Here is a 12,133-nt window from a genome sequence, read left to right on the forward strand (position 1 = left end):
AGTTCTAGGCTGTAGAGTTGCGGTTCTAAAATTTTACATACAGTTCTAGACTGTTAAGATGGGGTTCTAGAATGTTAATTACAGGTTATAATCATCAAAGCAGTGATTTTACCATCAACTCAAATTGCCCTTCTAGAATGTTAAGCTGCAGTTCTGGAATGTTAAATTGTGGTTCTATAACACACAGTCATACAATGCTTGCACATTCTCAAGACACGGTGACTTTATCTGTTGTCAATACTGCTGGTATAGTTAAGTGTGTTACCCCCAAAAAACATCGGCTTAAACCTTACAACATATGTTGCAGCCATAGACTGTATAAATAGATTGCAGCACAGTGTTTCCATTTCAGCTCAATGTGAAAGTCTTTACTGCATTTTGCTGTCATTTAGGGACACAATGGTTTCTCTCTCCGTTTATCCATTCCACAGACAGTTCAGAAAGCTCTTTTGTCAATAAAGGAAAATATAAATAAAGTTTGCTGACAATGCCGAGTGCAGCCCGTCTAGCAGCTGAGCAGACAGAGCTGAAAGGGCGACTTGGCAGTTCGCTAATTTATTGCTCTCTCTACCAATATAAGCCGCTCTGTTGTAGGCTATGAAACGTGCATGCAGGCTAAAATTCAACCGTGCCGTTTTATTTTTTAAACTCTGCTAGCTGCTAGGCTAATATGCAATGGTAAACACTGCAGCTTGTTAAGCTAGTTAATGTGTCTACCTCAGCTGAGAATGGAGAAATGTCTCATGTCATTAGACACAATGTGCACACATGTGCAGGCCAATGTTTTTTTGCCGTGATGACAGTGACAAGCTCAGACCCGCGGTAGGCGTTATGTGACCGCGGTATTGCGGTAATGCGGTAACAGTCCCAGCCCTATTTGTATTTATTGTTTTCTGTGCATTGCATCAGCTGTGTTTATGCAATTTGTATATGTCATTTTACTACTATTATTCTACTATCTCATGAAAAATGTAATGTATCTACAGGCATGCCAACAACATTTCATTTCAATCAAACTGAATTGTATCTCATGTGCTGCTATCGCCTCCTCCACATCCTCTGCTGCCATGAACAGGTCCCTGTCATCCACGGCACACGGTGGCTCCAATCCACACGGCACTGCTGCTGGTACTGATGGAATGGCTACAGAAGACAATAATGATTGAGTTAAAAAAAAAAATCTTTATGTATGTGTATTCGTATTACTATTGGCATCACACCACAGCACGCATTGACGTGACCGGCACACGCATGGTGGAAGGGGCACTGCTAGTGGATGGCGATGCAGAGGCTTGGGGCCAGCTGGTGGGTGGCACTGCGGGTGCTGGGGACCGACTGGTGGATGCTGCAGCAGAGGCTGAGGCTGAGGCACTGCCGACAGATGATGTGGAGGAGGATGATTGGGTGCTCGGCGCCCGTTGCAGCTTTATGGAGATAATATTACTATTACTACCTTCCATTGTCTTTCACCTTGTATAAGCTGTAATTTTTTGTTGGCTCGTCAGCTAAGCTGAAAACACACAGAAAAGCAGACACCGTTCTTGCATGGTCGTTCTCTATAGAGTCTCTCTATACTCAAGCCATCTGGAGCTTTTCTCTGTATTTCCACAACACACTGAAGAGCATCATTGAAAAATCGTGCAAATTTAAAGCCTGGGAAAACCCTGAAGAACTTCCAGCAAATTTGAGATTTGCTTTGCAAGTCAGTCTGGCCAAGAGCCCATTCAAGCCCATTTCCAATTTTTCCAAATCGAGGCACCAATCACAACTGTTGAGGCGGGCTTTACACGATGACAATAGTGCAGCGAGGGCAAGCAGCTTTTTGTTGACATTCAATATATCAGCCACCGAAGCGCAGCAACCCCTTGATGCTGCTGTAGCTGCTACGTCACCCGGATCGTTGGTCTGATTGTTTGAAGGACTATCCAATTGCGCCCAAAGGCATTTGAGCGCCGTCCGTTGGTGACGCCCCTTTGGAAATGGGCTGTGAATGAAGCTTGCCCAGACCCACTCTCAGTTACAACTGAGAAAGTTCTGGTGTCAACCAACCTAGCAAATTTCCTCTTCAGATCATATCTCTCCGGTATTAGCTTCTCTGCTTCTCTTCATAGTCGTCAGATTCATCTACCAACCCTTATAGAGCTGGCTCAGGTTTGCCTTGGACCAGCTCTTAGTTATGCTGTTATAGTTTTAGACTGCCGAGGGACTTCATTTGGCACACTGAGCGCCTCTCTCTTCTCCATTTTCCATCTGTGCGCATTCATGTCCCAGAAATGCTTGTTACTAACATAGTTCAGGGGAGCTTATTCCCTGGAGCCCTAATATTTTCTCGCCTTGCAGTTTTCCTTGGATTAGGGTGGCACCTAAATCATGATTGCAGCTGTCACCGTGGTCCTGCTCGGCACCCTGCTATGCCGTGCTACACCCTGCTTCCCCCCGCAGTGCCCTGCTACCCCCTGCTACGCCCTGCAGTCCCCTGCTATGGCCTGCTACACGCTGCTATTCCCTGCAGTGCCATGCTACGCGATTAACTACTACAGCTACTATTTCTAGTCATAGTTCCACTGTCTTTATTGTGACTATAATTGCCAATGTTCATACCCCCAACCGGCACCGTCAGACATCGTCTACCAAGAGCCTGGGTCTGTCCGAGGTTTCTCCCAGTTTCTCTGCCTAAAATGTAGTTTTTCCTTGCCATCGTTGCACTAAATGCTTGCGGTAATTACTGGAATTGTTGGGTCTTTGTAAAGTATAGAGTGTGGTCTAGAGCTACTTCATCTGTAAAGTGTCTTGCGATAATTGTTGTTATGATTTGATGATATAAATAAAATTGAACTGAACTGAATGACTGATCTGTTGTGCAGTGATTCTGACCCAAGGGGCGGCTTCTGCGCTCAGTCATAACTGTAGTCATAGCTGTAGTCATAACTGGAGGATAAACCAACAGGAAATAAGTAATGCAGATATATAAAATATTAGCCTACATTACATTTAGCTGATTTAGATAAATAAAGCTTCTATTCACACACACACACACACACACACACACACACACACACACACGGAGAGGGAGGTATCAGTAGCAATTTTGTGTTCAGGGTCTTCCCTAAGTAGAATTGGATTTGTAGATTGTAGGCGCCTGAGATCAAACTGCCAACAATCCGCTAATAGTCTTGTTTATCTTTTTCTTTCATCCTGTTTCTCCCTGTTTTATATACGAAATCTTACTACTGTATATCTTTTGTCTTAGAGCTGGCTTAGAGCTAACCAAACGTATAATCACCTCAGCTTTTCTCGTCCACAACAGCCCCCTCTGGAGCCTCAGTAACTGAGCTTATAGATAATTTCAATTGTAGAATGTCAACTATTATTGACACCATTGCTCCCGTTAAGGTCAAAACTATCTCTTGTGAGTGTTTTTGACTGACTGTTTAATTTTGTATGAAATGCTTTTAATGTTGTATTAACTATTTAATTTTGTATTAATTTGTATTGATTTTTAACTGTGTTTACTGTTTTATTGTTTTATGTAAAGCACATTGAATTGCACCGCTGCTGAAATGTGCTATATAAATAAATTTGCCTTGCCTCTACCTGTATGTTGTACCGTATTAGCCCAGTAGAGCATACTAATGAATTGTCTCTGTTTTAACACTTACTAATGACTTGTCCTGTTTTTCTTTTCTTTCGTCCTGTTTTACCCTGTTTTATATAGCAAATGTTACTACTGTATATCTTTTGTCGTTTTTATTGTAATTTCAACCTGCCTAATGGACTACAGATGGAAATTAGCCCTTGGGCTACAATCTGGCACTTTTACGTGTACTGCTGTACATGTTTATCAAAGGTGCATTGTCCTGAAATAATAAAATAAATAAATAAAATAAGAAGAGAGCTGCTTTACCAACTGAGCTAAAACTGGGCATTTATTTGCATATTAGCGTGCACACACTACTTTTTAGCTCACACGCAGATAACTTTTTACCTTACACAGAGGTTTTTGTGAGAAAAAGTGTGCATGCTTTTTAATGTGTGTGTGTGAGGTAAAAAGTTTTGTATGTGCATGCTTATTATATATGTGTGTGTGTGTGTGTGTGTGTGTGTGTGTGTGTGTGTGTGTGTGTGTGTGTGTGTGTATGAGGTGAAATTGGTGTATGTGCATGCTCTGTGAATGTCTGCTTTGGAACCGGAACCGGAAGGTAATGCAGTGTGAGAGTGTGGAGGGAGAGAAGACAGACAGAGGAAAATAGTGTTATTTCGAGAAACATTTTGTACTAGTTGCTTAGTTTTTTGTTTCTTTTTTAGCCCCCTAGCCTTTAGTCTCTAGAAAGAGCCAGTCATATGGCATCAACATTGAAGATTTAATAGTATTTCCACAGAATTCCTTATTATCAGACCATTTTTTAATAACTTTCGAATTCTTACTACCCGACTATACAAAATGAAATTAAACCTTCTACACTAGAAGCCTATCTGACAGTGCTATATTTAAGGAAGATATTCCAACAGCATTTAACTCAATGTCGTGCTTTAATATAACAGAGGACCTTTATGTTAATTTTAGTCCCTCCCAAATTGATAATTTTGTAGACGGTACTCCTCTCAAAAAGAAGATGATGAAGCAAAGGAAACTAGCACCTTGGTATAACTCCCAAACTCGCAAATTAAAACAAATCTCACGAAAACTTCAAAGTAAATGGTGTCCCACCAAATTGGAAGAATCTCATTTATATTGGCAAGACAGTTTGAAAACCTATAGGAAGGCCCTCAGAAATGCCAAATTAGACTATTACTCATCATTAATAGAAGACAATAAGAACAACCCAAGGTTTCTTTTCAGCACTGTAGCCAGGCTGACTGACAGCCACAGCTCTACTGAGCCATCTATTCCCCTAGCTCTTAGTAGTAGACGACTTCATGAGTTTCTTTAATGATACAATTATAACAATTAGGGATGGAATTCATCACCTTTTGCCCTCAAATTCTAACAGTTCACATTTGAATGCAGGAGTGCTAGAAAGAACGACAGGACCTGACATATACTTAGACTGCTTTTTTCCTATAGACCTTCAACAATTAATGCTAAAGGTCTCTTCAGCAAAGCCATCTACCTGTCTCTTAGACCCCATCCCAACAAGGCTACTTAAAGAAGCATTACCCGTGGTTAACACTTCATTACTAGATATGATCAATATGTCTTTATTAACAGGCTATGTACCGCAGTCATTTAAAGTAGCTGTGATAAAACCTCTTCTGAAAAAACCCACCCTTGATCCTGAGGTCTTAGCTAACTATAGACCTATATCTAACCTTCCCTTTCTCTCCAAGATCCTTGAAAAAGTAGTCTAATCAGTTATGTGACTTTTTACATAGAAATAGTCTATTTGAGGACTTTCAGTTAGGATTTAGAAAGCATCATAGCGCAGAGACGGCACTGGTGAAAATTAGTAACGACCTTCTAATTGCTGCTGACAAAGGACTTGTCTCCATACATGTCTTATTAGATCTTAGTGCTGCATTCGACACTATTGACCATACCATCCTTTTACAGAGACTGGAACATTTAGTTGGCAAAGGAATCGCACTAAGCTGGTTTAAGTCCTATTTCTCTGATCGATCTCAATTTGTTAATCAACGATAAATCCTCCAAGTATACTAAAGTTAGCCATGGCGTTCCTCAAGGCTCAGTGTTTGGACCAATTCTTTTCTCCTTGTATATGCTTCCTCTAGGCAATATTATTAGGAAACAATTAACTTTAACTGTTATACGGATGACACCCAATTATACTTATCAATCAAGCCAGACGAAACCAGTCAGTTAGCTAAACTTCAAGTATGCATTAAAGATATCAAATCATGGATGACCTACAACTTCCTGATGTTAAACTCAAACAAAACTTCATCACAAAAAATGAAGTTATTGTGCTGGACACCTCCGAACATCATTATCCTAAGATATAATTACTCTGGATGGCATTGCCATGGCCTCCAGGACTACTGTCAGAAATCTAGGAGTTATTTTTGATCAGGATATATCCTTTAATGCCCACTTAAAACTAACCTCTAGAACAGCCTTTTTTCACCTTTGTAACATTGACAAAATTAGGAACATCCTGTCTCAAATCGATGCTGAAAAACTAGTCAATGCATTTGTTACTTCCAGTCTGGACTATTGTAATTCCCTACTATCAGGATGCTCAATAAAACTCTTAGGACTCTCCAGCTGATCCAGAATGCTGCAGCGCGGGTTTTGACAAGAACTAAGAAAAGAGATCATATTTTTCCTGTATTAGCTTCTCTGCATTGGCTTCCTGTAAAATCCAGGATTGAATTTAAAATCCATCTCCTGACCTACAAAGCTCTAAATGGTCAAGCACCATCATATCTTGAAGAGCTCATAGTACCTTATTGTCCAACTAGAGCACTGCGCTCCCAGAATGCAGAGTTACTTGTGGTTCCTAGAGTCTCTAAAATTAGAATGGGAGCCAGAGCATTTAGCTATCAGGCTCCTCTCCTGTGGAACCAGCTCCCGGTCTGGGTTCACCGTCACCACCTTTAAGAGTAAACTTAAAACTCTCCTCTTCGATAAAGTTTATAGTTAGGGAGTGAGGCATTGCAGCGTTTGCCTAGACCGGTGGGGGAAGGTGTGTAGCCACAGTCATGACGCACCCCCTCCCTATCTCTGCTTCTCTTCATAGAAAGCTTACTATATTTAGGGTATGAGGAGTTGCAGCGTTCGCCTAGACCGGCGGGGGTGGGTGTGTAGCCACAGTCACGGCACACCCCCACCCTATCTCTGCTTCTCCTGATAGAAAGCTTACGTATACTTAGGGAGTAATGAGTCACAGCGTTAGCCTAGACCGGCAGGGGAAGGTGTGTAGCCACAATCATGGAATACAGACTCCCTATCTCCCCTTCTCTGCAGCTCTTAGTTATGCGGTTATAGTTCGAGACTACAGGGGTACCTCCTTGGACACACTGAGCTTCTCTCTCCTCTCTCTTTCCATCTGTGTGTATTCGTGTCCCAGAAATGCTTGTTACTAACATAGCTCCGGAGAGCTTATTCCCCGGAGTCCTTATGTTCTTTTTCCGCCCAGCATCATCATCTTGGATCATGATGGCACCTACATCATGGTGGCAGCTGTCGCCGTGGTCCTGCCCTATGCCCTGCTATGCCCTATTACACCCTGCTACGCTCTGCAATGCCAGGCTTCGACTTGCTATGTCCGGCCAATGCCCTGCCACACCCTGTTACGCCTTGCTGTGCTCTACGACACCATGAACTATTACAACGAATACTTCTAGTCATTATCTTTATTGTGACTATTATTGCCATTGTTCATCATACCCCCAACCGGCACCGTCAGACACCGCCTACCAAGAGCCTGGGTCTGTCCGAGGTTTCTTCCTAAAAGGGAGTTTTTCCTTGCCACTGTCGCACTTACGCATTCATGCATGCTCTTGGGGGAATCACTGGAGTTGTTGGGTCCTTGTAAATTATAGAGTGTGGTCTAGACCTACTCTATCTGTAAAGTGTCCTGAGATAATTCCTGTTTTTGACACTATAAATAAAATTGAATTGAATTTTTATTTGTGTGTGTGTGTGTGTGAGAGGTGAAATTAGTGTATGTGCATGCTTTTTATGTGTGTGTGTGAGAGAATAAGTGGTGTATGTGCATGTTTTTTATGTGTGTGTGCACAAGGTAAAAGTGGAGTATGCGCATGCATTCTTGATATATGGCCTAAATGGCCCCTCATAATATAGTGCCTTTGTCTGCAACCTGTGCTAAAATTCCAAAGAGCCTAAACTCTCGCGGTTTCCCCGCCATCTTGTATCTCGTGTGGCTTAACCACCCACGTGGTCTCGCCGCCACATTCCTCTCTCTTTCTCTCTCGCTCTTCCTCCTCTACCTCAGTCACACACACACCAAACACATGCTTGCTTGTTTCACCTTTTGTTATAGTTGTAGCAGGAGATGTTTCTTGATTAAATAAGTATTGATTAATAATCAGTATTGATGAAGTTAAATAAGATACCTTATATTAGACTTTAAAGAGCAGTTGTTTGTGATTATTTGTGTATATGTTTTAATAACAGCTAGTAGTGCAGGTCAGTGCTCGGATTTCACTCCTTCACTGTTTATGCTTCAACTTTATTAATAAGATTAAATAATTTAATTAATATGTGTATTAATATAGTAGTATTTTTGCCACCTTTTGAGAATGTATCACTGTTCAGTTATTGGCTCCAGGTTGGTGCCCCATCTATTATTTGTCAATTTGATGAAGATATATTGATATCAATATATATATATCTTTATATATAAAATATCTTTGAACTACTAATAATTGAATCTGTACCTCCCAAATTTCCAACAACTGAGAACCAATAACAATCATTTTAAAAAGTAAGAAAATAGAGAGTGTATGAGAGCTTTGCTGAAGCACACTTACACCCCCTTCTTTGAAGAATTTGACTATAAATCTCAGGAAAGACAGAATCTCCCAGTTTAATTTTATGGAGTAAACAACACTTACCCTCCAGCTCTATTAGGATATCCTGGAAGTCATTTAGAATTTGTGTGTCTCTTGTATGCTTCTGTGTACCGATATCCCTCATCGTTGGGGCCAAGTGTGACACAATGTAGTATGCATCCACCTGAAAAAAACAAATCAAGGATAATTAGTATATATAACCTTTAACTAGGAGGTCACATTGAGATTAAAATCTCTTATTTTTCCAAGATTATGAATTTAACAGGTATCACCCTCATTTAACTCCTTTCAAACATTACATGATTGTAGCTGTATTAAGAGCTCAAGCCTATTATGTTTCGAGCCAAGGAGGAGCAAACATGCCACTGGGTTTAGGAGATCATGGAAGCTTACCTTATCATCATCGCCAGCCACAAAGAGGCCACGGCAAAGCGCTCTGTTCACTTCCATGACACCAATTAGAGCGTAAAGTTGTAGTCCCTCACAAAGTTGCCTTAACCTGACAGTTTGTCTTGCAGCTGAGTGCAGCAAAATTGTTCTTATATGGATACAACAGATAAAGAAATTTCATGTACAGGGTTCTGACATTTGTCAGTGAAATTCTTCAACCTGTATGTAATTATTTTAACTTAAATAACTTCAAATACCGTCATTTCAGGGAGTAGAAGGAAGGATGCAGAACAGACGGTAAGGCATAAATAGTAGGTATATATATAATAATAGGTTTGTTGTGTAACTCGTCAGTATGCCATATATATAAAAAGTGTCAGTTTGTTTGTGTGTTTATGAACAAAAACAGGAAGGGTGGAGAAGGGTCATATCCTGGTTAGGGCTCTCAAAGCCTTAGGGCCACTCCTGCAGGTCCTTATCCAGAAGAACAAGTAAAGTAAATATGAACAGTTAAACATCACACTAACTGAAGATCTATGTATGAAAAGACTATACTGAATAATCTCTTATTGAGGATATCAATGGCATCATGATATCAGCTGTTTCTAAGTCTTGATGCCCTATTTTCCATACATGTGACTGCTTGGCTCAACTCAGTTTGATTTTACGCGTCAATTGTGTGTTGGGGATTTTCTCTGTAGTTTTTGATTCTTTGCAGAGCCTTTGTTTGTATGGTGGCCGAAAGGGGAAAACACACTGCAACTTATGAAAACACATGCAAATAGACAAAACACAAGCAAATTAAGAAAAAATACACACAACAAAACCAAATACAGAAGCGATGCAAAATGAAAAGCACACAAACCCCGAAAACAAATGCAACAGAAAAATGCTGCATCCAGTTTACACAACGGAAGGCGAGGTTATGTCAGAGAGAGTGGATATTTTGTTTTCCTAATTTTTTTTTTTTAAATAAAGATTTCTAATAAGTGTTCTACATTTCACTAACATAGGCCATTTATGTCCTTTTAACTAGTGTTAGCTAGCAAGCTCTTGTAGAAGTCAGTTTAGCTTCACGGTTGCTCTTTTGTGCCAGTTTGTTTGTGTGTTTATGAACAAATACAGGAAGGGTGGGGAAGGGGGTGACCATATCCTGGTTAGGGCTCTAAAATCCTTAGGGTCACTCCTGCAGGTCCTTATCCAGAAGAACAGGTAAAGTAAATATGAACAGTTACACATCACACTAACTGAAGATCTGTATGAGAAGACCGTACTTAATGCTCTCGTATTGAGGATGTCAATAGTATCATGCAGAGCTGTTTCTAAATCTGTATAATTGGGTCCAATGCCCCTTTCCATACATGTGTGGGCTTGGCTCAACTCAGTTTGATAAATATGTGTGTCAGCCGAGCACAGCAGGGATTTGCATTCCCATTACAACAGGGCTACCCACTTGAAGGTGTGTGTCAAGTGGCGTGGCTTTTCGGGGCTACGGCTCTATAGTATCTCTCTGTGTTATACTTTCAAAACATCAGTATTTTGAAAGTATTTATCATGTAACAGAAACCACTGGGAGTGAATCGTGTGTTTTGGGTATTATAATCATACTGTTCATGTTTTTGGTTCTGGTGCTTTGTACCTTTTCATTTAATTTGGATTTATTTATTCATCAATACAACACAAATGAATCAACATTACTGTTACTGTTCCAGTATTAGCCAGCTGTCTAATTTTCAACTGTCATACTTTGGCTTGATGTCTTGAGACCAGAGCAGCAATAAACAGCAAGAACGTTTTTTTCAGTAGCGCTGAGATTAAAAAGTGGCAGATGGCATGCCATTGTGGTACAGCGGCATAAGCTGATCCCCTGGCGGCCTATGCCGCTCACTACAGTGGCAGGGGATGTGTCACAGTCTATTCCCCCTGTTTTGTAGTTAGGGTTAGGGTAGTTTTGCTTGCCGGACCTATCTCCACAGCGCTGCATAGTTAGGGTTAGGGTTTGGTGCAGGTTTAGGTAGGGGGGAACAGATCTTGATGGGGATACAGAGTTCAATACAACACTGGTTGTCGGAGTAGCATGCATGTTCCTCTGGTACACACTTTAAAGTTGCAGCATGGTGGCCCAATGGTTAGCACTGTGGCCTCACAGCAAGAAGGTTCTGGGTTCAAATGCAGGTCGTTCCAGCCCTTTCTGTGTGGAGTTTGTATGTTCTCCCTGTGTTTGCGTGGGTTTCCTCTGGGTGCTCCGGTTTCCCCCACCATCAAAAAACATGTAGTAGGTTCTCCAGTCAGTGTCCTTGATCAAGGCACTGGCTCAGCTCTGGAGTTGGTCCCCGGGTACTGTAAATGGCTGCCCACTGCTCCCTAGAGGGTTGGGTTAAATGCAGAGAATGAATTTTGCTAGATGTATGTGACAATAAAGTACATTTAAAGCCAGTTGGAAGTGGTAGGCAGAAAACAGTGAAGTAATTTCATGTATCCTTGCCTTGCCGATGTACTCAAATTTAATATTAGGAGCTAGCCTGAGCTAACATGGCTATTGTTAGCCTCGCTACCGTGGTGGCTAATGCACACAGACTGTGCCTATGCCCAAACTGAACAGAAGATAAAGATCATGTAACATTATCAAATCTCATCTTCAGAGTCTACCCTCAGTCTGTGCCACTCTGGAAATGCTCAGTTCCTGCTGCTTGCTCTTTTTGTACAAACTCTTTATTATCCCGTGTCTGCAACCTTCCTCTTTAGCGCTTCTGGTTTCTTAACTCCCGAAAAATATCTCCACGTTTTTTGTTTTTGTTTTTTAATACCTACAGAAAACTGCCCAAATTTTCTTGGTGAGTAATCTGGCAACACTGACCCCTCGCATCATTTCTGCAGCCGGCTGATTCAGACAGGCACTTCGTTCACCACCGGCCAAATGGGCTAGTAACTTTACAATGTCACCCGTTTAATTTAAAGCCCTCTATACAAGCCATTGCCACATGAGTTAATGAAAAGATAATTAGGCCTATCAGCTCTACAAAACTACTTTTTCAGTATCGCTATGTTAATAAAATGGTGTCGTTGCGCGCAGCAGCTCAAGTGATGCGTTGTACCTCAACCCTGAGAAAGGATACAGCAACGTTCAGCTTTGTACTGCTGCAACAGGTGAAGGCATGGCTGAAAACCCGAAGAAGTCAGTCAGTGATTGCACTGCTAAGAATATACCTACACGCTTAGCAGAAGGACTAAAATTCGAAAAAAGAAA

The sequence above is a fragment of the Sander vitreus genome, chromosome 24 (genome assembly GCF_031162955.1).
Source record: "Sander vitreus isolate 19-12246 chromosome 24, sanVit1, whole genome shotgun sequence".
Taxonomy (NCBI): Eukaryota; Metazoa; Chordata; class Actinopteri; order Perciformes; family Percidae; genus Sander; species Sander vitreus.